Source organism: Crocuta crocuta, unplaced genomic scaffold (genome assembly GCF_008692635.1).
Source record: "Crocuta crocuta isolate KB4526 unplaced genomic scaffold, BGI_CrCroc_1.0 scaffold64, whole genome shotgun sequence".
Classification (NCBI taxonomy): Eukaryota; Metazoa; Chordata; class Mammalia; order Carnivora; family Hyaenidae; genus Crocuta; species Crocuta crocuta.
The window spans coordinates 1,683,138-1,705,793 of NW_027530640.1; the positions used below are offsets into that span (position 1 = coordinate 1,683,138).

The window sequence follows — 22,656 nt, forward strand, 5'->3', positions numbered from 1 at the left end:
CACATAGGTACCCACTCAGAGCCACCCACAGGGCTAACCTGCCTGAGGCATTTTTATCAATCCTTCCCACTTGATTGCTTATCTACTAAGAGGCCTACACAGGATTAAACAAATATTTGAAGCAAATGTTTATAACTGCTCAAAGGTAATTGTTCATGTTAGGGCGATTTGAGCCAGGACTAGGTATCTTAAGGGAAAATATCCTTTTAAAATGAATGCCTTCCAAATTGTTGAAGCCATTGCTTTATTATTTTTAGTATTTGAGAGTATAAGTACTCAGTCCTATCTATCCACTCTGTCATTGATGATCTGAATATCTGCAGTAGCCCAGAGGTTTGCCTCTTTGCCTCACTTCTGTCACAATGGCAGCCCATCTCCTTATCTGGTTACCCCCCAGACCTGATCATAACTAAAAGTTCTATAATATTCAATGGGATTATTTCAAAAGAGAAACCTGGGAAACTGGGAAATAGATACTCAAGTGTTATGTTGTTCTTAATACTATCTTGTATGCTTGAAATATTTCTAATAAAGTAAATGAGTTAAGAATATCCAGAAGAAGAAACCATTCCAATGAAATGTACAGCATGATTCAAGCTGTAGGATAGATGAGTGTGTCTTTATAATCAGAAGCTCCCGACCTACAGTTCCTGAGGACATACTTAAACCTGGAAGCAATGCTCTTGAAGCTCAGAGTTGGGAAAATAAAGCAGGAGGGCCAACCATGGGTACTCAAGACAGAATTTTCCTGAAGGCTTTATTTCACTTCTCCCTTTCCACCTCTAAAGAAGCTGTCAACTGTTTTCTACGAATCTACAGGAGTTCTCAGTTTAGATCAAGTACAAACTCCTCTTCCCTACAATTTCAGGCCCTCTGTTAATTGATCTTTTCCTACTGATAGAAGACATGGACTGTTTTTGTTGTTAATGTTGTTTCTTGGCTACATGAGCATCCATTAACATCTTTGGCAACAGTACTCTTATATCCTTTTCAGTTGGGTCTCTTCCATGATGCACGTTCTTGGAACTGTAATTCAAAGTAACCTATCACCTAGTCGCTGAGGAGTGAGCATGTTCTCTAAGCCAACTGGATTCTGGATATTAATCCAGGTGAAGCAAGAGACAAAGAACATTTGGAACTGACAGTTCCTACCAGTGATGCCTGGGCATCATGATGAAAGGGTTAGTTCTGATGGGACTAGAATTGCTCTAGTTCCTGTCTGCTTATCAATCTGATTCCTATCCATTTTAGGAACCATCCAGCAATCCTAACTAACTTAAAGGAAATTCCCTTTTTCTTTCAACTAGTCAGAATCAGATTAGGTTTTTAGAAGTGAGAAGCTGTAATTCTTATGCTGTCCATGTAGTTCTCAAAGAGTGGCCCCTGGACTAGAATCATCAGAGTCACTGGGACTTGTTTCAGTTGCAGATTTTGAGGCCTCATCTCCTACCTTCAGAATCTGAAACAATGGAAGTGTGATCCAGCAGTATATATTTTTAAAGTCTTCCAGGTGATTGTGATGATGGCTGATGTCTGAGAAGTGCTGTATTGTCCAGTAAAATCCCCACTTTCAGCCTTGACTCTCTGTTCTTAGCAGAAACGTGGTTCCTGACCAGCAGCTTGCTGTTTGGGGTCAGCTTCTCTGTCCTCATGCTCCTGCCTATAGGAAACCTCTCCAGGCCTGATTCTTTGTACAGAAAGCTTGGAATGTGGCACACTGGACATGTTCAATTGATGAGCCAAATACAAACAGTCTCCTTGCTCTTCTCCACCAAATCCCAGATTATACTCCAAAAGTATCACTTCATTCCTGAAGTTTGTCATGACTAATGCTAAGGTAAAGTGACAGCTTAGAGTCATAACAATTTACAGTTTCCTAAATGCTCCCACCACATTATGTCATTTAGTTTTTAAAACAATCCTGTGAAGCAGGTATGACTACTTCTCTATCAGATGAAGAAAGTGAGAGTCAAAGACAGAAAGAAGTCTGCTCACAGCCAACAGCTATAGGTAGCAAAGCAAAGACTCCAACTGTAGATATTTTGATGCCAGGAACCCTGTTTGATAAGTCTGATTTCACTTTTTATTTATTCATTTATTTTGAAAAACAGAGACAGAGAGAGAGGAAGAGAGCACACTCACAAGTGCATGTGTAGGGAAAGGGCAGAGGGAGAGGGAGACAGAATCCCAACCAGGCTCCATGCTCTCAGTATGGAGCCCCACACAAGGGCTCAATCTCATGACCTGAGCTGAAATCAAGAGTCAAACTGACTAAGCCATGCAGGCACCCTGATTTCATTTTTTATTTCACTTTTAATTCAGAATTTTTGCTGAATATATATGCAAATACACATAAGCCAGTGTGTCATCAAATTAGTTTTTATGATCTTTTAACTTTATTGTATTCTATAGACCTCATGGCTGTTTTAATCACCCTGAAGAACTTTGGTAGTAGGACCTAATGGAGTTATATCAGAAGCCAGTGAGGAATGGAGAAATTCTTGTCCTATAAGCCATTCTTTCAGAGCCAGACATGTTAATTAAAATGGAAACTTCCTCAGTGATTATTGATGAACACAGCATGGCTGCATATGGGATAAGTTTCAGGAATATTTTTATTGCATTAGTTGATTATATTATAGTCAACCCCTCTCTATAGCTTACCTTCTTTTGTTAGTTTGTGGAATGGATAACTATTTGGACTCTCATTAGAACCCTGTATGTGGTTATTCCATGGTTCATCTCCTATATGCTTGATCTGGAGAGGTTAAAAGTCAGAGAAGAATAACAGAGCTTTTCAAATCCCATTGCTGCATGTTACTGCCAAACTTCTCTGCAGACATGGAAGGGGAGAGGGTTTGAGCTCTCATTTCATACCAGCAGATTTCTCATAATTTGAATTGGTGCTCTCTGAACTGTGAGGCATTAAGCAGACCTGGCCTAGTAAGATGTGGCTAACTAGCTAATTTCTAGCATACTGACAAGAAAATATTAGAAATAAAACTTTGAAACTCTATCAGGATCTCATAAACTTATCTTTTTTTTCTTTTGCCTAGAAATACAAGGCACAATAAATTACTGTGGGAGGCATTTATCTTAGCTTTTGGATCTCCTAGTGAGGGCAGATGGAGGCACATAGACCTAAGGCATGAATGCGGTCAGTCATATCTTGCAGGCATAGATTCTGGCTGACACCCAGGAGGCTCTCTTTCCTCTCAACCAGATTTGAGTGCTGTTTCTTCATTTTCTATAGATCATGACTAAGTTTATGCTGAATAAGCACTCAAGGACAATTTCTGCCACTCTAGCTCTTTAGGAACTTTGCATGTCTAGTATCTTTGTCGAGCCACCTAATTGGACAGAGTACAATCCTTCACTTTTTTGTGACTATCCTTTAGTTACCTATGCATTTCTTCAGATACTTACATCAGTGCCTTACTTGATAATCATGGACTTCTCACACCAACATTTTATCAAAGGAATGTACAAATTTTAGAGACCCAAATACTCCAGTACATATCATTATTATAAGCTCCATCTGCTTGTCCAAAAATCAGATTAGAGCAGCACCTGGGTGGCTCAGGCAGTTAAGTGGCTGGCTCTTGATTTTAGCTCAGGTCATGATCCCAGAGTCATTGGATCAAGCCCTGTGTCAGGCCCCACTCAGAGTGTGAATCCTGCTTAGGATTCTCTTTCTCCCTCTGTCTCTGCTCTTCCCCAGCTCTCTCTCTCTCAAAATAAATAAATAAACCTTTAAAAAACTTTAAAAAATCAAATGGGAATAATGTAAAATTATTCACAGCATTTTCCCCCTTTTGCTTCTGAGCTGCATTAATCTAGCCATTAATGCTCACACAGAACTCATCTTATACTATTGCTAAAGGAATCTAATGCAAGTCATACTTTCATTAATTTTTTTCTTAAGAATTCAAATCACTTTAAGATGAGTAAGAATCATGCCCTCGAATTGTAGAGAAAAACAAGATAAGCTATTGATATAGATCAAGAGATCGGTTTAAAAGGTTCTATTATCTGTTTCCTGCTAGAGAAGGGTAATAATGGAGAACTAGGCACTGGGCTTAAAGAACCTGACAAAAGTTCCTAAAGTTCTGCTTTTCTCTGTGGTGAGAAGCTAATAACATTACTTAGCTTCACAAGGTGTTTTTAAGAAGGTATACAAATGTGTGAAGTGGGGCAATGCACATGAAAGAGCAAAGTGTCTGACACATATGAAGGTTCAACAAATTTATTAAAAGTTATTCCAAAATGAACTGTTTCAATCAAACTGTTCCACAATTTTTATAGGAATGTAGTTAATAACCTTATGGAATAAAGTACCTCACATTAGCTGCCAGTTTATTTTACAGGACATTAAAGACAAAATTACCTCTTGAAGAGAATCTTGTGTCCTATCAACACTTCTTCAGCTTATTTCTTCCCCTGATGAATGTCTTTTTAAGCCTTTGGTAGAACCATCCCCTTGTAATTTTTCTGTTTCTCTGTCTTTATTCCACACGATAAATTTCTTAACAGTAGAGCCTGCATCTAATTCATGATGTCTGCCCTACAGTCGGCTCTCAATAAGTATGGGTTGAATGACTCAGTCAGTCAGTCAGTCAGTGAATGGATGAATGACAGTGGCAGCCTTTCAATTCAAGAAGTATCATTTCAGGCCCCACAATTTCCAAAAGCAGGTATCAGTTCTAGTCCCAGCCTACCTGGCCATTTCTACCAGAGAGCTCTGTGCTTAACTATACTCTAGGGTGTAACCTGGAGTGTCACTCAGTTCTTCACTTTAAACAGCTTGGATGAGAGAAAGCATATCACAGAGTAGTACCTGAAATATACTCCGTGTTTTCTTTTAGAGAATTACCCTAAAATTCTTCCTCAAGTAAGTGAGGTCAGCAGAGAGCCCATTCCTACACTGTATCAAGTTGCCCTAGAATTGCTTTCATTGAATGTGGGATAAGTGGTTTGGCATGATGCTAATGACTTAGTTTTGGAAGATTTTATAAGAAAAATGTCCTATACCAGAGAGCATCACCAAAACACCAACTCTATAGATAACACAATGGCACTAAATTCATATATTTCATTAATCACTATGAATGTAAATGGACTAAATGCTCCAATCAAAAGATATAGGTTATCAGAATGGATAAAAAAAAATAAGATCCATCTATATGCTGCCTATAAAAGACCCATTTTAGACTAAAAGACACCGGCAGATTGAAAGTGAGGGGCTGGAACACCATCTGTCATGTTAATGGACTTTAAAAGAAAGCTAGAGTAGCCATACTTCTATCAGACAAACTAGATTTTATTTATTTTTATATTTTTTAAATGTTTTATTTATTTTTGAGAGAGAGAGACAGAGTGTGAGCAGGAGAGGGGGAACAGAGAGAGAGAGAGAGGGAGGCACAGAATCTGAAGCAGGCTCCAGGCTCTGAGCTGTCAGCACAGAGCCCAGTGCAGGGCTCAAACTTATGAACCGCGACATCATGATCTGAGCCGAAGTTGGGCACTTAACTGACTGAACCACTCAGGCACGCAGACAAACTAGATTTTAAAACGAAGACTGTAGAGGCACCTGGGTGGCTCAGTTGGTTAAGTGTCCAACTTCAGCCACGGTCATGATTTTCTTGTTCCTGCATTTGAGCCCTGCCTCAGGCTCTCAGCTGATAGCTCAGAGTCTGGAACCTGTTTCAGATTCTGTATGTGTGTGTCTCTCTCTGCCCTTCCCCCACTCGTGCTCTGTCTCTGTCTCTCTCAAAAATAGATAAAAATTTTAAAAACTTAAAAAAATAAGTAAATAAAACAAAGACTGTAGCAAGAGAGGAAGAAGGGCATTGTATCATAAATAAGTGATATATTGATACATCAAGAAGATCTAATAAATTGTAAATATTTATGCTCCCAACCTGAAAGCACCCAAATATATAAATTAATTACTAACAAACATAAAGAAACTATTGATAATAATACAATAATAGTAGGGGACTTTTACACCCCACTTACAGCAATGGACAGATCATCTAAGCAGAAAAACAATAAGGAAACAATAGCTTTGAATGACATGATGCCCCATACACAAAAATAAATTCAAGATAGATGAAAGACTTAAATGTGAGGCAGAAACCCATAAAAATCCTAGAAGAGAACACAGGCAGCAACCTTTCGACCTCAGCCAGAGCAACTTCTTACTAGACACATTGCCAAAGGCAAGGGAAACAAAAGCAAGCAAGAACTATTAGGACTTTATCAAGATAAAAAACTTCTGCACAGGGAAGGAAACAATCAACAACACTAAAAGGCAGACTACAGAACGGAAGAAGATATTTGCAAATGACATATCTGATAAAGTGTTAGTATCCAAAATCTATAAAGAACTTATCAAACTCAACACCCAAAAAACAAATAACCCAGTGAAGGAATGGGGAGAAGACATGAATAGACACTTTTCCAAAGAAGACCCCCAGATGGCTAACAGACACATGAAAAAAATGCTCAACATCACTCATCATCAAGAGAATATAAATCAAGACCATGATAAGATATTTCCTCACACCTGTCAGAAGGGCTAAAATTTCTTACAAAGCAAGAAACAACAGGTGTTGGCAAGGATGCAGAAAAATGGGAACCCTCTTGCACTGCTGGTGGGAATGCAAACTGATTCAGCCACTCTGGAAAACAGTATGGAGGTTCCTCAAAAAACTAAAAATATAACTGCCCTGTGATCCAACATTTGCACTATTAGGTATTTACTCAAAGGATACAAAAATACAAATTTGAAGGGGTACATGTACCCCAATGTTTATAGCAGCATTATCAAGAACAGCCAAACTATGGAGAGAGCCCAAATATACATAGACTGATAAGTGGATAAAGAAGATGTGGTATATAAATACAATCGACTATTACTCGGCAATCAAAAGCAATGAAATCTTGCCATTTACAATGATGTGGATGGAGCTAGAATGTATTATGCTAAGTGAAATAAGTTAATCAGAGAAAGACAAATACCACACAATTTCAGTCATATGTGAAATTTAAGAAAAAAAAACAACAGATGGACATATGGGAAGGGCAGGAGGGGAGATGGGAAGAGAAGAAAACAAACCACAAGAGACTCTTAATGATAGAGAATAAACTATAGGTTAATGAAAGGAGGTGGGTGGAAGATGGGATAAATGGGTGATGGGTACTAAGGAGGGCACCTGTTGTGATGAGCACTGGGTGTTGTATGTAAGTGATCAGTCATTGAATTCTACTCCTGAAACCAATATTTCACTGGATGTTAACCAACTAAAATGTAAATTTAAAAAAAGGAAAATAAATAAAACTGTCCTATAAAGTTTATTATTGCTTGGTGTCAGATTGTTATTGAGGACATTTATTATCGTATCAGAGTATGCCTTCTGCCGTATGAATATTGGTACATCCACTAAGCACTGGGCTTGCTTTTACTCCATGGATCTTTTCTCTATAAATGGTTATTCTGACTACCAGAAAGTCTAGAATCAAGTTATTTTTGCCTCACTTCTAACAAGTATTTAGGCAGGATGTCAGGACATCAATAGTGTGAACCAAACTTCTCACTTGCCCTGTCTTACTTTCCTGCCTTTTGAATTCATTGAACTATATCTTTAAAGTTTATTTTAGTGGCCTCTAATTTAGTATATTTACCTTATCAAGCTATACTAAGTTATTTCTGATAGACACAATTACCAAATTAAATCAATGAATCATATACGAAGTAATCAGACTAATTCCAAAGCTGACTCCATTGACTACACAGATACAATGATGTAAGTATTTTACTTAAATTTCACAATGGCTGCTCATTAACAATAATAGGGTAAATAGCCATTATGTTAAGAAAGGACCTTGAGCAGATAGATCCCTATCACTTTTCTTTTGATGGTTTAATCTCCGGACCTTGTCCCCTGCCTTCTACTGGCAACTGACATTCAACAAGGGCATGCTTTGAGGATGTGGGCTTCACTAAAGATTCCCCTAGTAGGCTCCATCTCTTCCCAAGGTGGACCCTTCCCTCTGCTTCACCCACTGCTTGCCTTTCGAAACTTGGGGTGCTTCTCCCTCAAGTGACACACCTCTCTTGACTCCTCAGGAAAAAAAACTGCTCTTTCCTCCAGTGCATATTCTATTGATCTTTCCTTTGGTCTTTATTCTACCCTATTAATTGAGTCCCCAAGTTCTGAGACTTGGCTTTAGTCTCACATAGTTCTTGACACAAAGTAAGTGCTCAGTAAATGCCTTTTTGACCAATGACCAAGTAAGTAAGAGAATCTATGTGTATATGACAGTTGCTACTTTATGTGGATTTTAAAAAACAAATAAAACAACAACAAATTAAGTATGCTCCTCTAGTTGACAGCAAATCATCTAGAAACGATACCAAGAAATTATTTATTAATAATATTACCATATTTTCAAAAGGGAAGAAACAAAAGCAAAAAATATATCTCAAATGGATATGGCCTGGTATTTTATGAATATTAAATTTTATGTTCTCCTGATATAATTGTATATGGTTATTAAACATTAACGATAATGTTTAATTTAACCATGCTTATTTATTTATACTCTAACTTCACAAACAATTTGAGGTGGCCTAGAAGAAATTTATGTATGAAACAGAAGAATTTTTTAAGTACGTAAATAACTATAAATGAAAACATATATATTGAGATAAAATAGAAATAAAAGGAGAAAAATAGAACATGCATGTTTAAGTCATAACTTTCCATACAGTATACTTGAAAGAAATATAGCTATGACGCTCTTAATGCTAAAGGCAAAATGGAGAAAATAATAGATGAGTAGTTCTTATTGTATTGGAGGAGGGGATATTACCAATTATTTTCTGCTGAGTTAATTCTTCAATGAGACTTTATGTTGGATTTCATACAGGGAATACTGAAAGAGATAGCTGGGAGGCAAAAAGTATCAATATCCAACCAACAAATGCAGTTATAAATTTTATATGACTATTTCTATAATTCCCATCAAAAGAAACCAAGGACATAATATGTAAATGGTTAAAGTAATCTCTCCTTATTGTAATTATAGTCCTAATGGTATTGCATATTTTTTAAATCCCCAGCTATATGATAATCCAGCAGTACTATACAACTGTATTCAAAGGCCAAATAAGTAATGCAAAAGAGGGAGCTTGGACAGAACAAGTCATGTGGGTCTGGAGGGTAATACTATCCATAAAAGGGAGAATAAAGACCAACTTAGCCAGAATATCAAATTTTTCAGAAAACAAAAATCCAGATTTTTGTGTGAAATTTTTCCACTCATAAATGTTGGCAACTAATTAAAATAAAATGGAGTACTTTGTGTGGCAGATGAAACAGATTTATAGGTATCCTAAATATGAACCTTACTCTCAATGTTAAATGTGAACTACTGTTTTCTTACATCTTTTCTACAATTTGAAAGATGTTCTTTACAGAGGACATGATTCTGTGGTGATTGTAGGTGAGAAGAAGGTGAGAAATTTGGTTATTGTTAGGAAGAGTGGTCCTCTTTCCTCCCTGAGGTTTTCACAGGTACCCCAAGGATTTTAGTATCCAAAAGTGTGGGGGGATCCACTATATTCTAGTTCATTGTGGCTGCCATTTTTCTGTTCTGACCTATGCCTATGGATCCATTCAAAGACCTATGGCTCTTTTTGTTCAGTGCCAAGTTTTAACAGAAGATTTGTGGGAACCCTTGAGCTATATATAGCACTCAGGGTCAAGTCTTTTGGCACAACTGCCTCTTTGAGTTCATTTTACCCAAAGGACCTAGGTAGAAGTGGAATGCTCTCCCTGCCATCTGAAGAACCCCCAATATGTCACCTTCTCTGTTTTGGATGAATCAACTTCCTCCTCTCAGGTTTGTTTATTTTCTTTTCCTTCTCAAAGCACCAGATTCCACTCCTTCTCTACTTGAGATATTTTTAGGTTCTTATATTAATGAGACCAAGCTCCTCAACCAAAAGCTTTCCAGATGCTCAAAACTTCATCAATGAATGTTAACTTCCTCTCTTTGCATAGGAATCAAGGGTATTGTTGGTGGTGGCAAAGTGGCAACTCCTTATTATGAGACCAAATGAGTTTTTAGTTTGGATTTATTTGAAACTTACAGACTGTCTGGAGTTATGTGGAAATGTATGTTTGGAGGGTTAAGTAGAAAAGTAGTGTATTTTGTAGTTTATTTTGTTGCTATATGTGAAGACATATGATGATTACTGATAAAAATAAAATCTGAGTTGTTAACTGTAGCTACTAGCATTGAAATTGATTTTGACTATTCATTCATATCTCAGCTAGTTTCTAATCCCCAGAGATTAGTCTTTCATCATTCCTAGGTATACTAGGTATTAACATCCAAAAGAGAAAACATGAGCACCAATCATGAGGCCTAATAGAGTCATTGGCAAGGTCTAAGAAGAGAAAGAGAGAGAGAGCAGGATAAGCACCTCTATTTCCCTCCTTAATCTCTCCTTTACATGACCCACACACTCCTCCCTCCAATAAATTGGGTATGTTAGCTAAATATTGAAGAAATGCTCAAGCATCACCTGCTTATGTAAGGACTTCTTCCTACTGCACACTCAAAACAGACTACCTGGGATTAGGACATCACTCTACTAGCTTACTAGCCATGCTACCTTGGGTAGGTTGCTTGATCTCTGTGAGGCTCAACTCCTACCACTTCAAAATGTTTATAATAAATGAACCTAGCTCATGGGATTGTCATCAGGCTTAAAAGAGTTAGTGTCATACTTAGGAAAGAGTTAGTGTCTTAGATCAGTAACTGCCAGGCTGTAAATTTTATATAAGTGCTTGCTAACTAATAAAACGCAACAGAAACAACACCATCACCACCAAAATCTGAAAACAAAACATAAAACCCAGCAAACATTCCTCTGGCTTCTTCAGTGTTAAGTTTTAATGGCATTCTTGGTGAAAAAATTCAGTATCCTGATCATCTATAAAATGGAATAATCACAGAACCCACCTTAATAGGGTTATTGAGAGGACAAAATCACTTGATAAAGGAAAAAGACTTAAAGGTGTGCCCAGGACATAGCCCACCCTCATTAATGTTGACATTAATTACTGCACCTGCACTTGTTGTTTTATCCTAGCATTACTTACAATGTATGCTTTGACATTTATCTAACAGTACCAGACTCCATTTTATTGAGTTGAACTCTTAAGTACTTCACGGTATTCACAATAAATTTATTGTCTCTGTTGAACCAAAGAAGTGTTAGTGCATATATGAACTTACTCTTGGGGTGCTGGGGTGGCTCAGTTGGTTGGCTGAGTGTCTGACTCTTGATTTTGGCTCAGGTCGTGATCCCTGGGTCATGGGATGGAGCCCTGTGTCAGACTCTGTGCTGAGCATGGAGCCTACTTAAGGTTCTCTCTCTCTGCTCTGTCCCTCCACACACATTCATGTGATCATGTGCATGTCCACGAAAAAAAAAATATTCTTACAAGGACTTATAAGAACTTATCTTTCTGTGCATGAGGGGAGCATGTAGAAGACCATCTGCATGTATGTGCCAATAGAAGCCCAGAGGAACTAATACAGACATTTCTGTTCACCATTGCTTGAGCAAGAACACAGTGATTGTGTTAGGCAGATGTCAATGCCACAGGGAATGGAAAACTACTGCTGAGAAGTTCTGCAACTGGAAAAGATCATCTTTGATTCTTAGATTCTGACCACACTCCTGTCCCTCCACCTTTGCCTTTCCAACCTTTACTTTTTCAGCTCCCCAGGGAAATGTCACCCGACCTGATTCTGTCCAATTCTTGAATGACCCCTTAGAGAAAAAAATCCCAACTGGGCGTCTTGAGTACTCATATTCCTCCTGTGTAGTGCTAAATGAAATGCAACTGGTTTAGCCAAAGTTTCTTTGACATTCATTTTTGGATACCCATTTCTGGAAACATAATGTAAATTTAGTGGGGAAGCCAGTGGAGGGGAGAGGTGGGAAGGTCAGTGAGCACACACCTTTTAGATGTTGTATTCTTTACTTTCCTGATTTCATCAGGAAAGATAGGCCTTAAGTTAGCGCTATTTTATTCTATCTTTATCGTGTTTAGCCTTCCCTTTCTCAGAAACTGTCAGGAATTCCTCTAGAATAGAAGCACCCTCAGTTGTGTTGAATGAGAAACCTCAGAACTGTTAAGAATTTACTTTTTAAAAATAAATTTTAATATAGTTTCCTAGAAATTACTGATGATGTCAATCGCCTATTTTGAAAAATAAAAAAAGGAAGTTGTTTCTAATTTTAAATGGTAATTTAAGGAACTGCTTATGTGCAGATGTTTATCATTTGCAATCTTTCAAATATAAATAATTTTATCTTTTGCCCAATCTCTTCCCTTTGTTTTAAGTGCCATTAATTGAGAGTTGACACAAACCCCCCTGGAGACTGAAGGGAGGAAAAAGTGTCCAGAAGAGTTCTCGTTAGCCTTTATAAATGAAAAGGTATTGTCATAGCCTTGGAACCTGTAACAACAATTAGCAACCATATAAATAAATGATTTACACAGACTCATCTAAATGGGTGTGATTTCTCCAAGAAGAATAACCAGGTCACAAAGTTGACAAATGATTTAGGTATGAGTCATCTCAAAAATGAAATCTAAAATAATAATTCCACACCTTTTAAACTTTTTTCATTAAAAGTTTTTGGCAATATTGTGTTACAGGACCTAGGGAAGACTTGAGCTTCTCATAGAAAGGATATAAGTAAGTCACAAGATTTCAGGGAAGTGGTTAAGGAATATAAAATCATCAGAAATAGTTATTAATTGTTCATTCTTCAAGTATTTTTGCTTATTCTACAAGCCACTCTCTTATCCTTCAGGCTTCATGGGTACAGGGAGCCTTGGATGTAAACTGTTAAGGTCTGTCCTCATGGAAGAACTGGTTAAGGAAGGATTCAGAGAAGCAGGAGGAGGAGGAGGCTTGGCGATCAAACAGGGAGGCTCTTGCCGGCCTAGGGAAAAATGCATTGTACACCAGGGTGGAAGTGGGAGCCAGAACAATGCATACAGTCAGACTGGAAGCTCCGAGGAGGGAAGTGGCGGAAATGAGAATGGGAGGCATTATTTTGCCTTGCAGAAATGCTAATGAGAATACAGCTAGATGTTTACATTGAGCATTAAAAAGAAGTTATGTCCAGCTTGAGCTCATGGGAATGTTTCCCCCTCAGCACTATTCCATGTCTGAAACACACTCATCCCCAGAGATAGAGCTCATGAGGTAATCAAAGTAATTAAAAAGCTGGATCACAGTAACCCTTAAAGGGCCGCAGTGTTCAGCTAGTCATTGTTGTAGATAAAAGTTACACTGGATGGAAACCTAGGCTTGAGGTGGATTTTAGCCCGAACAACTCACATGTTAAATGCTCAGAGATGTATAGTTTGGACAAATTCAAAGTTTACTTGGTGAGGGACTCAGAGGATGGTTCCATGACCTCTCCAAAAGTGTGTTGCCTAGGGTGTTGATTTGCCATTTGGCCATGGATCTTAGGATAAGAACTTAGTCTTCAGAATGACTTCCTAGGAAATTGATCTCTTGCTGGTCAGTTTCAAGTCTGACCCCTTTGGAAACTCATGCCAATGAGATCACATGCTCCTTGGCTCGCAATGCTCTCCCATTTATGTCTATGTGTCTGCATGGTCTCAAACATTGTTAAGGATAAACAATCATATTCAAAAATATTTTTTAAGTATGGCAAATTCATTTTTTTAAGATGCTTTCATTTTCATTCATCTTTGTGGATGGGTTTTTATTTATCTGAGAAATTTTTGTGCTCTGAGAAAATTTTTAGCCTAAAAACATAATTTCCTACAGCCTTTATGAATAAATATTATGACAACAGGGTCTCTCTTTTGCAATGCCCACATGTCACCCTAAAAGTGCATGGTAGTAAGACTTCAAGCTAGTGTTTCTCAATTTGAAATGGTACGTGCACAGGTGTATTCTTAGGCTCGTATGTGGTATATGCCTATATCATGTGCCTTGGGAGTTACTGTATCATCATCTTCAATATATTTTAGGAAGAATTGATTGATATTTTTGACATTTTCTGTAGACTCTCACATGCCAAAGCAAAATGAACTTGAGGTAGGTAAAGGGAAATACCAGAACATCAACTGAAATACTACTTTCCTCCTCTTGGATTTCACTTCAGAATGCTCTAAGGGACTCCAAAGCTGGCACACCAGTGCAGTAGTCCATTTGAGGATGGAGGGGGGTGGAGAGATAATGAAGTTTAACATAATTTCATATTCTGACAGGTTCTTGCATGAAATTTACTTTCAGCATCACAAAGACTATATCCGTATAGGCCTTCTAGATAGCCCACTGGAGTCTGGGGAGTGTCTTTATATGGAAGACACTTTATAAGAAGGAATTTGTCAAAATCAGTGGTTCAATATATTCTTATTATATATTATTAATTATACAACATGCCCATTCAAAAATCACAGATTTATATTTTTTCTCAAAACTTTCCATCCGTCATTTAATGCTCAGATAAAGCAATTAGATAATGCATTTTAAAGCCACTGTGGTCCATTTCACATGTGTTTGAGAAAGGTAGTGAGTCAGGGTGGGTGGTTAAGAAATAAGACCACCTGAACTTACATGCCTGATGGACTTGGCAAAGAAATCATGATTCAGAGTTGGTGGTCTGCTGAGACTATCTCAGAAATCAATACACTGTTGTGTGGATTAATATTTTACTAGAGTCAAACATCACAATCACAATCATTCAGATTGTACCTGTGAAACTTTTTCTATTCTGCGAGATAAAGAAAATTTGTCAACTTGAGCCATGCAAACAAGGGCTTTTCTGCAAAAGAGGTCTGTCATGGCCCTAAAGCTAATTAGTGAATTCGGGACAATCTTCTCCTTATAGTTCAGCATCAACAGGGTTTCTAAGGTAAAGTACTGTGATAGCAATCCTGTTCTCATAACAAAAACACATTCTAACTAATTTAAGGAAACAAAGAATTAACTGAAGATCAAGAGTAATTCCCAAGACTCTATGGAAGGTTCTCTCCAGAGGATCAACTGAAGCTGGGAATGGTGCTCTAATTGCACCACAGAACTGCCCCAGTGGAAGTGTCCACCACTGCATCACCCCAGCTAGTAACTCTGATGCCAGCCCTGGAAGCTTCCAGTAGAACCTTCCTCTGCACAGGGTGTTCCTTCTGTGGGTGGAGGGCATCTGACACTGTTCTGACATGAATTGTGGCATGGATGCTTCTAACTGGTGAAGAGGAGGTCTCAAGTTCAACCTGAGGATGCCAGGAAAATGGCAAGAGAATTTTAGATTTCTACCTTGAGGTGAGGACCTGTAAAGTTGGGAAACTCTTAGGAAAATTGTTCAAAATGCCTGGAAGGCAAAAAGAATTGAACTACACTTGCCAAATCCAGATTCTAGGTCTTCCGGAAGGCCTAACCAGGTAATCTCCTGGTTCTGAGACTAAAAGAAATTGAGGGAGATTCAACCCTAGCCTGGGAAAAGTGATTGATTTTACTCCTTGCTATTTGTTTCTTTGAATCTTGTCCTTTGCTATGCCTAGATTTAATTTGTCACATAAAGGCAACAATGTGAAATTATCAGTTATTTATACTAATTTAGTAGTTACCAGTTTGGGAAGAACCCTCTTTTTAAGAGATGAGGTACTGATTTATGCTACAAAGTGGATGAACTTTGGAAACACTGTGCTCTATGACAAAGGATCCAAGGATATACACTGGGGAAAAGACAGTCTCTTCAAAAAAGTGGTGTTGGAAAAACTGGACAGCTACATGTAAAAGAATGAAACTGGACCACTTTCTAACACCACACATACACAAAGACACACAAAAAAAACCTTCAAAATGGATTCAAGACCTAAATTCCTGCAAGATCTGGAATCCATAAAACTCCTAGAAGAGGACACAGGCAGTAATTTCTGTGACACTGGCCATAGCAACATTTTTCTAGATATGTCTCCTAAGGCAAGGAAACAAAAACAAAAATACACAATTGAGGCGACATCAAAATAAAAATTTTTGTACAGCAAAGGAAACCATCAATGAAGCAAAAAGGCAACCTAGTGAATGGAGGTTTGCAAAAATCATTTGCAAATAATATATTCTAGAAGTGGTTAATATCTAAAAATACATAAGGAATTTATACAACTGAACATAAAAAAAATAAACTAGATGATTAAAAAATGAGCATAGGTCGTGACCCCGGGAACCACCTCCAGGTCTGCTCTCTGTCCATGTGGCTCGCCTGCTCTCCCAGCATCCCTTGCCACTGCAGCCTTGAGAGTGCCAGGGGAGACCATCTCCCCCAGAGACAGGCTACCTTCCCAAAGCATGGCCAGACTTGTGTGGTGCACAACACAGGGATGCTTGGAGATGGAAAGAAATTTGATCCCTCCCACAACAGAAACAAGCCCTTTAAGTTTATGCCAGGCAAACAGGAGGTGATGTGAGGCTGTAAAGAAGGTATTGTCCAGATAGGTATGGGTGAGAGAGTCAAACTATCTCCCCAGACTATAACTACGGTGCTAATAGGCACTCAGGCATCAGCCTACCAAATGCTGCTTTCATTTTTGTCTTTGATGTGGAGCTTCTGAAATTGGAATGATAGGAATGGCTTCTTCCCTGAGCACCCCATTCTTGGATATGCCATGGAGGGATATGGTGCCTGTAGAGGGGCACACGCCAGTCATGTGGCGGTTTTCCTGATTGATCACTATGTTCTTTATATAATCATTGACCTTGACTGGAAGTGTTCTGTAACCCATGGCTTTGCTCTTTCCATTTCTTGACCTAAACCATATGCCAAATATCTCAAGTTATTAATTTTATTTCATTTTCTTTTTTGGGTGAAGTTTTAGTTTCAATCTTTTAGATCTAGGTTTCCACTTAAGTATTAGTCAAATCTTAACAGCACAAGTAATGGGTTAACTTCAGAATAGGAATGGGGGGGACAGGGGAGATGCAGGAATGTTTATTTTCTTTTTCTTTTTTTAATAGTTTGTTGTCAAGTTGGTTTCCATACAACACCCAGTGCTCATCCCCATAAGTGCCCTCCATGCCCATCACTCCTCCTCCCCTCCACACCCATCAGTCCTCAGTTTGTTCTCAGCATTCAAGAGTCTCTCATTATTTTATTTTTGTGATGAAGTTTTTCTCTATTATTTATTAAGCATTCTTGCTGCTGCTCAGCAAAGCTGTAGTAGATTTTGAGGTGTTTTTGAGGCCAAATTCCTCTCTAAATTGACAGATGTCCTTGGGTTGAATTAAAAGCCCTATTCTAAACTGGAGAGGGGGAGAGCCTTTGCCTCCACTGCCCATTTCAGCCTCCCCATAAACTTTCTGCCTTTTTTTCTTTGAAGTTTATTTATCTATTTTGATAGAAAGAGGGGGGTGGGTGGGTATAAAGGAGAGAGATTTCCAAGCAAGCTCTGTTCCAAGCTGAGGCTTGGAGCTGTAATGGGGCTCAATCTCATGAACCATGAGATCATAACCTGAGTCTAAATCAAGAGTCAGATGCTTAACTGACTGAGACACCCAAGCACCCCACACCCTCTGCCTTTTGAAGGTAGATGGTTCTCACTGCAATGTTGGAAATGACAGATATAGGCACCCAGGTCTGCAGGCACCTCTGAAGCTGCCTTTGTGGCCTGGATTTTGTCTGTCTTTTCTCTCCCTTTGTGGTTTTTCTAATGGATATTCAGGACTTTTGTAATCTCATAGCTATCCAAGCTCCACCTCCTAAATTTTAAGAACTTTAATTGAAAGTTTAAATTGAAGGTGCTGTTTGTAGACATGTAACAACCAGTGAAAGCCCAGCCATCAGGACACACCCTTGAGTGCTGTCTTGAGAAAATGATGCTGGTCATCACAGCTTCAGTATCTCCTGGTTTGTGATGTTCATCTCCCCCTGCTGATCTCAGTGTTTCCTGGCTTTTCCTCCCCCGTCTCACCCCTTTGCTCTCCTGTGTAATGATTCAGTGAAGAAAATTTATGCTGCCTATCTCCCACGCTCACCTTCCTGCACTACTTATGAGTTTCAAGTTTGAATTATTGTAATAAAAGGGCTTTATTCTGGCTTTTCTCAGAAAACAAACAAACAATACCTGGGCAGAGACCCTGAGGACACATTTTTCCAAAGACAGACATAGAGATAGCCAATAGACACATGAAAAGATGCCTAATATCATCACTAATGAGGGAAATCCAAATAAAACCATGAGATACCACTTTATTTATACCTGTCAGGCTGGCTAAAATTAAAAAGACAAGAAATAACAAGTGTTGGTGAGGATATCAAGGAAAAGGAACACTTATACACTGGTGATGGTAATGTAAATTGGTATAGCCACTGTGGAAAACAATATGGATATTCCTTAGAAAACTAAAAATACAAATACCATATGATCCAAAAATTCTACTAACGGGTATTTACTCAAGAAAATGGAAACAGTAATTAAAAAAGATATATGCAGGTCAGTGTTTATTATAGCATTAGTTATGATAGCTAAGATATAGAAGTAACCTAAGTGTCCACTGATCTCTCTCTCTCTCTCTCTCTCTCTCTCTCTCTCTCTCTCTCTCTCACACACACACACACACACACACACACACAAAAACACACACTGGAATATTATACAGCCATGAGAAAGGATGATGGATGGATGGATATTATGCTAAGTGAAATAAGTCAAACTGAGAAAGACAACTAACATATGATTTTACTTACATGTGGAATCTAAAAAGCAACAAACTGATAAGTGGCCAGAGGGAAGGGGAACAGGGTGATGGACAAAATGGCTGCAGGAGAATGGGAGATACTGACTTCCAGTTATGGACTGAGTAAGTCATAGTAATAAAAGGGACAACATAAAGAATATCCTCAATGACACTGTCATAGTGTTGTGTGGGACAGATGCTGGTTACACCCATGGTGAGCACAGCACAACATATAGAGTTATATATACTGACATCATCCTAACATGCAACCAAAATTCAGAACTACTACTTTAAGAGGCAAACAATACATAGGATATATTGTACACTATGCCATATGGGATGATGGCAATCATCAAAAATTACTGTAAGAACTCAGAGGAACCATCCCTGACCCAGGCTGGAGATGAGGATTCCTCAGGGAAGCCTTGAGGCATGGCATGATAGCTGAGTTGAGTATTATACTAATTGGGAGGAACTGGCCAAGTGAAGATGGAGGTGAGCACAAGAGAGATCTAAGCAGAGGGAGCAGCCTCTGAAGAGGCAAGGAGAGGTGAAAGAGCCTGAATGTTATCTCGAGGAAAGGAATAAGCAAAACAGTACAAGAGACATATCATCTATTTTGTAGCTGGAGACAGCCGCTGGAAATTTCCTCAGAAACCAACTGGAGGCGGAAGCACTAGCACTTTCAGGTCCTGGCATCTTCTGATTTTCTTGCATTTGAGCAAAGGCAGCAATCTCCTAGTACTCTGCAAATGGACTGACAGTGGAAGAGGACAATCAAGCAGTGCTGGGCTGTTCCAGGGAGGTTAGAAGCAGTTGCAAGGCATCCTGGAGTTGCTTGTTTTGTAAAATAATTAATACATATCTACTTGTCTCAGTTGCAGAGCTGCTTTTCCAGAAGTGTTTATTTCCATGTTACCAGGTAAAGATCCTCTACTGTCCCTAAATAAAGTAACCACTGAACAGCAGGAAGGGCAAAAACTAGGCAATTACTAGAAAACAAACTAAAAAGGAGTTCCTTACAGAGCAAGAGGTGTCTCTTTCTGTCTTATCATCAAAAGAACTTTGGGAGTTGGAGAGTTACCACCTAATTATGTCAATAGACCCTCCCTTAGGGGCTCAGCCCTGTACTCTTACTATCTTTCAAATGTGATTGCTATACAAATACAGGTGGTTCTCAGGCAGGGTAAACAATTCATGTGTTATTTCCAGAGGAATATTTGAAATTGCAGAGAGATTGCCTTTATCTCTCATGGCGTAGTCATTGGTATGATAATACATAGTCTCTTTTATTGAGGCTGGGTGGTCACTTCTATAATGTGACTTTAAAGATCTGAAGTGGAAGAAGCAAACATTTAACACTACAGTGAAAGTTAACAAAGGAACCAGGCCTTCTGATGGTTGTTTCTTTTTAGATATAGTCATAATATGTTTATAGGGTATACAGCCTCGTGCCTTCTGATATCCTTTCACAAAGAAGTTTACTCTCTGCTTGGATCCCCAGAATTTATAGGGAGATTCAACAACTGGTCTAAGACTGGAAAGTCACTGGTGTCATATCGGGAGTATGCAGACTGATGGTTAGGCTCCAGGTACTCAGCACAAATGAATAGTCTGTTGTCTATAATGTGCTGTACTTGGTCGGGCAACTTTCATCTCCATTTTCCAGGATATGTTTATCCTTTTTTGTTTTTATAAAATATTTTAAATATTTTTAAATTTCATGTGTACACATACACACACACCAGGTAGGAAAATAATTTATTGTAGTGTTGAAGGATACCGAGGGCTAGTGGTATGCTAGTGAATGTTTAACAACCGCCTCCCTTGAGTTCTGGAGGAACCCTGATTTCCAGTGTTTGCCCATTTCAGTGGCTTACTTCCTCCCACCATGGCCCTTTGTAAGCTACCGATGTCAGATCAATCAGCTCCCAACTTTCCTGAAATTTTAACAACTTGCTCTCACAGGCCTGTAGGAGCTGTCTCTAGAATGTCACAGACTGGGGTTATGGTACTGATGATACCAAGTGCTGTGGCTTGTACAGGGCATCCTGGGGCTGGTGGAGAGACTCATTTAAAGACCAGCTTGTTTTTTAAGAAATTCCAAAAGTTATCTTATCTCCTTTTCTTGATCCACAGTTGACAAAAGATTGGAGAACTCATTTTTCTCATGATCCCATGAATCCCTTCTAAATTCCATAATTAACGTGGGGCTGGGTAAACTGATTTTCACAGACCTGATGGGCTTATCTCCATTTTACTAATGTTGAAGCTAACTTTCTCCAACAATTCCACAGTAAGTCATAAAACCCAACTCAAATCTATTGTCCCTGACATCTGGAATTCAGAGTTATGGAAAAGAGAGAATGGGAGAGATAAAATACCAATTCAGGTGGTCCTTAAGCCCACTGATGTCTCAAGAAACTTTTCTAAAAGGTGACAAGTTTTCTCCATGGCAGAATGCAACTGCCATAAAAGCCTTCAGATACAAGATGATGCTCAGAAGCCATGGAACAGAGGGCTAATAGTCAATTATGGATCTTTCTATTAACTTACTTTTAAGATAATAAATATTTCCTAAGCTCTATTGGCTGCTTGTCTTAAGACTTAAATCAAGGGACAGTAACAGGATGATTTAGAGGCATTAAAATCCAGAGACAAGTCAATCATTGCTAGATGCTGGCATGTTACTTTTAAGGACCAGAAACTTGTCATTGTCACTCCAAAGACAACATTCTGGACTCGGTAGGACCCTGCGTTGGAAAGATAATCAAGAAACACAGACAGACAACTTTTTGTCTTTCTCAGAGTAAAGAACTTTCACTTTGTGCTTGGGTACATTAATCAGTTTAGGTTACAACCTTTGCGGAAAAAAAAAAAAAGTCCTTTCCATTTGTTACTCCCCTGTGGGGCCCAAAGAGCCCACAGGTCTGAAGAAGTAAAACAGATCAAAAAGAGTTAAAAGCTCTGGATAAGGGCTCATTCATTCATCTCCCAAATATTAACAGGACTTAACACCACTTAACAGCAGTGGTGGGATACAGCAGTAAACAAAACACACAATACCCTACCCTTGCGGAACTTATGTTCTAGTGGGGCGAGAAATATGCCAAGCAGATAAACGAGTCAACACATAAAGTAACAGATGGTGAAAAGGCTAAAGAGACAAACAGAATATGAAAAGGGGATAAGGGTCTAGGAGAGAGGGTTATTTTATATAGAGTGACAAGAGAAGACCTCACTTGGTAAGAGGTCGTCAGGGCAGAGATGGCAGGGGTGCACTCTGGGACTGTCTGGGAAAGGACACTCCACCAGAGGCTCCAGGAAGTGCCGAGGCCACATGCCTGGTTTCAGAGCACAGATCTCTGCAGATGGAAAGTTCTGAAGCATGACAGATAAAATGGCCCTCAAGTGTGAAGTGCTCCTGCAGAGTCAGAGACTGTTCAAACTCCCTCAGGTCTCAGAGGCACAGTGAGTGACAGTTCCAAGTTTAGACTATGTCTGTGTTGCAGGCTGGATGATTTCCTTCGGGGCTGGGCCAGAAGGCAAGTTTTCCAGGGAGAAGGGGAACCAGTGTCCCTCAATGCTCCTCAAGAAGTTCCCAAATCTAGCAAACCCCTTGCCTGTCGGCTCTGCATGGCTATAGGAAAATCCAGGCACACCTGCCCTCCCCTAAAGGTGCCTATTATGGTGTTTGGTTGGTTTGTACTTGTCCTCTGGGTAGTTCCTGACAGCAATAGTAGATGGTAATCTGATCCTACAGATGTCTCTCTCACATTTTGTTTGGGCAAAGTCAGTCTTTTCAAGTCTATGGGCACAGTTGATGTTGAAAAAGCGTTGGGCTCT

At 39.0% G+C, this 22,656-nt stretch overlaps 1 protein-coding gene, 1 long non-coding RNA gene and 1 pseudogene across 3 annotated transcripts in view; 2 read left to right on the forward strand and 1 right to left on the reverse strand.

Annotated features, from left to right (window-relative positions):
* Positions 1–22,656, reverse strand: part of LOC144235361 (uncharacterized) — a 455,442-nt gene that overhangs the window by 185,711 nt on the left and 247,075 nt on the right. The window lies entirely within an intron of this gene.
* CCDC192 (coiled-coil domain containing 192) overlaps positions 1–22,656 on the forward strand; it is a 200,707-nt gene that overhangs the window by 67,060 nt on the left and 110,991 nt on the right.
* LOC144235359 (peptidyl-prolyl cis-trans isomerase FKBP1C-like) lies at positions 16,458–16,699 on the forward strand (annotated as a pseudogene).